This window comes from Etheostoma spectabile, unplaced genomic scaffold (genome assembly GCF_008692095.1).
Source record: "Etheostoma spectabile isolate EspeVRDwgs_2016 unplaced genomic scaffold, UIUC_Espe_1.0 scaffold00569953, whole genome shotgun sequence".
NCBI classification, from domain to species: Eukaryota; Metazoa; Chordata; class Actinopteri; order Perciformes; family Percidae; genus Etheostoma; species Etheostoma spectabile.
The window spans coordinates 10335-14055 of record NW_022605448.1 but is presented as its reverse complement, the minus strand read 5'-3'; the positions used below and the strand labels follow the sequence as shown (position 1 = coordinate 14055).

The 3721-nt window shown below is 46.2% G+C and overlaps 2 long non-coding RNA genes across 2 annotated transcripts; one reads left to right on the top strand and one right to left on the bottom strand.

The window, feature by feature from the left end:
- The first annotated feature begins 2591 nt into the window (after nt 1-2591).
- LOC116685541 (uncharacterized) lies at nt 2592-2940 on the top strand. The gene is made up of 3 exons (XR_004330977.1): nt 2592-2685; nt 2772-2820; nt 2869-2940. It is a non-coding gene; the product is annotated as an uncharacterized LOC116685541 (long non-coding RNA).
- LOC116685540 (uncharacterized) lies at nt 2785-3047 on the bottom strand. Its single transcript, XR_004330976.1, has 3 exons — nt 3016-3047; nt 2879-2906; nt 2785-2826 (listed from the first exon to the last, which is right to left on the bottom strand). It is a non-coding gene; the product is annotated as an uncharacterized LOC116685540 (long non-coding RNA).
- Between the last annotated feature and the right edge of the window lie 674 nt (nt 3048-3721).

The window sequence follows — 3721 nt, the reverse complement described above, 5'->3', positions numbered from 1 at the left end:
ATTTAATATATTATATTTAATATTTAATATATTATATATAATATGTAATATATTATATATAATATATTAACTATAAATAAAGATTAAAACTAGGAGTGTATTTGCAGTGTAGGACATGGTTACTGTGCAGGTAGATGACGCTCACCTGTCAGCTCTGCATCATGGTCTATCATTTTATATATATATAGATACACATACAGTATAACTGTCTCTGTCTCCATCTGTCTCTGTCTCTGTCTCTGTCTCCATCTGTCTCTCTCTGTCTCTGTCTCTGTCTCCATCTGTCTCTCTCTGTCTCTGTCTCTGTCTCTGTCCCAGTCCTGTTCCAGTCCCCGGTGTCCTTCCTCTTCGTCCGTCTTCCAGTCCAAAGCAAAGTAAGACTGGTTTCTCTTCTGTTTGTGTACTTGTGTGTACTTGTATTACTGTGAACCTACACGGGGAATACCTGCACGTTGGTGTACTGTGTGTACCTGTGTGTACTGTGTGTTGTACCTGTGTGTACTGTGTGTACCTGTGTGTACTGTATATACCTGTGTGTACTTTGTTTGTACCTGTGTTGTACCTGTGTGTGCCTTTGTGTACTGTGTGTTGTACCGGTGTGTACTGTGTGTACCTGTGTGTACTGTATATACCTGTGTGTACTTTGTTTGTACCTGTGTTGTACCCGTGTGTACTGTGTGTTGTACCTGTGTGTACCCATGTGTACTGGGTGTACTTGTGTGTACCTGTGTATACTTTGTGTTCTGTATGTACCTGTGTGTATTGTGTGTACCTGTGTGTACTGTTTGTTGTACATATGTGTACCTGTGTGTATTGTGTGTACCTGTGTGTATTGTGTGTACCTGTGTGTTGTACGTGTGTACCAGTGTGTACCTGTGTGTACTGTGTGTTGTACATATGTGTACCTGTATGTACCTGTGTGTACTGTATGTACCTGTGTGTACTGTTTGTTGTACCTGTGTGTACTGTTGTTGTACCTGGTGTACCTGTGTTGTACCTGTATGTACCTGTGTGTACTGTGTGTTATACCTTGTGTACCTGGTGTTATTACCCTGTGTACCTGTGTGTTATACCTGTGTTTCCTTTGTACCTTCTGCCCAGCTGGTGATTGACGACGGACAGGTGAGGCTCACGTCTGGTCTCAGGTGCTCTGGTCCGTCCTCTGCTGGGATTGGCTTATTCTCAGTGGGCGGGGGCTTCAGAGAGCACTCAGGGTCAGAGGTCACATCAAGTGTTCCCCCGGGGCGGGCATGGTCAGTACCACTTCCCTGTTCCAACCCGTTTAAATAAAGAAGGAGACAATGCAAATGAGCACATTCATTCATGAATAATTAACATAATTCATATTTTGAGTACATGGCTAATCCACAGCAGCTGCCTGTGAACCAATCACAGCGTTGTTTACGTATGACTCATATATTAGGACCAGTTGATTATCACAATAACGAGATCACACGCAGAGCCTAATGATCTGAAATCAGAGGATGGATGAGAGATTAATGCTGATATCTGATATAATCTACGTTCATATTTTACACTTTTCTCAACAGTGTCTTTCACAATGTTTACTGAGACGTGTGTGTCTCTCAGGTGTGTGTTTACCTGTGTGTCTCTCAGGTGTGTGTTTACCTGTTGTCCTCTCAGGTGTGTGTTACCTGTGTCTCTCTCAGGTGTGTGTTTCCTGTGTGTCTCTCAGGTGTGTGTTTACCTGTGTGTCTCTCTCAGTGTGTGTTTACCTGTGTGTCTCTCAGTGTGTTTTACCTGTGTGTCTCTCAGGTGTGTGTTTACCTGTGTTCTCTCAGGTGTGTGTTTACCTGTGTGTCTCTCTCAGGTGTGTGTTTACTGTGTGTCTCTCAGGTTTGTGTTTACCTGTGTGTCTCTCAGGTGTGTGTGTTACCTGTGTGTCTCTCAGGTGTGTGTGTACCTGTGTGTCTCTCAGTGTGTGTGTTACCTGTGTGTCTCTCTCTCAGGTGTGTGTTACCTGTGTGTCTCTCTCAGGTGTGGTGTGTAACCTGTGTGTGTCTCCCAGTGTGTGTGTACCTGTGTGTCTCTCAGGGGTTGTTTGTTTACTGTGTCTCTCAGGTGTTGTTTTACCTGTGTGTGTCTCTCAGGTGTGGTGACTCTGATGACCTCTCCTCCACTTCCTGCGTGGTGTGTAGCGGTGACGTAGTGTGTCGCCGCTCTCTATCACCTGCAGGCGTGTCCAACAACCAGCGATCAGAAGGTAACGAACCCCCCCCACCTTCCCCCCCTATCCTCCCCCCCCCCCCCTCGCCATGGTAGACCAGCGTGCTGCGTTTTGTTTCAGAGATGAAGAGGTTCCAGCCGAGGAGACAGAGACTTCCTGACCAGGGTCACTCCACCTGTACAGCTCACACTGTCTGCAGCTCAGCACGGAACTGACCTCACCTGTACAGCTCACCTGTACAGCTCACCTGTCTGTCCTCACCTGTACAGCTCCCTGGTACAGCTCACCTGTCTGACCTCACCTGTACAGTTTACCTGTCTGCAGCTCTCACCTGTCTGACCTCACTGTACAGCTCACCTGTCTGACCTCACCTGTACAGCTCACCTGTACAACTCACCTGTCTGACCTCACCTGTACAGCTCACCTGTACAACTCCCTGTCTGCAGCTCACCTGTCTGCAGCTCACCTGTCTGACCTCACCTGTCTGCAGCTCACCTGTACAGCTCACCTGTACAACACCTGTCTGACCTCACCTGTACAGCTCACCTGTACAACTCACCTGTCTGCAGCCACCTGTCTGCAGCTCACCTGTACAGCTCACCTGTCTGACCTCACCTGTCTGCAGCTCACCTGTACAGCTCACCTGTCTGCAGCTCACCTGTACACTCACCTGTCTGCAGCTCACCTTACACCTCACCTGTCTGACCTCACCTTACAGCTCACCTGTACAACTCACCTGTCTGCAGCTCACCTGTCTGCAGCTCACCTGTACAGCTCACCTGTCTGCTCCACCTGTACAGCTCACCTGTCCTGCAGCTCACCTGTACAGCTCACCTGTCTGCAGCTCAGCACACCTGACCTGTATATGAATATGTATATGATAGACACTGGGGCTGCCAGGTAGGAAAAAAAGCACAAAACCGGAGCAGCGGTTATTATTATTATTATTATTATTATTATTATTATTATTATTACTATTATAAATCTAGTCTCTGTTCCCTCGGTGCTGGTCTACCTCTCTACTTGTCTTGTCCCCCTTGGTTTGGACCATCGAGGCCCGGGGTCCCCCGTTTGACGAGTTTTGGTATTTAACCCACGTGTAATCATGTATTCATCCATTCATAAATACTCTGATAGTACTGTAACACATGGAGTACTTTATTACCATGGATACGTACTATTCCAGACTGGTGTGATCTGCTGAGGAGCCAGTGGGGGGGGCTACAACTCCTCCACTCTCTGCTGCTCGGCAACAGCAACATCCTGCTGCCTAGCAACAGATGACACAAGCAGCAGCTGGCTCTCTGATTGGCTGAGCTGATAAACAGAAACAGGTCTTCATGTTTTAGCCAGTGGAAGTTTTCCATTGATTTTAATAGATTTTAATGAGAAGATTAAGAAAAGAGAGAATATTTAATAAAAACATTTCTAGATTCCTGTTTGACTAAACAATAAAAGAATATTATTAATAAGTTATATTATAACTACCTCCTGACTCTGTTCCTACTGCATTCTGGGAGTTACATCAAGTTA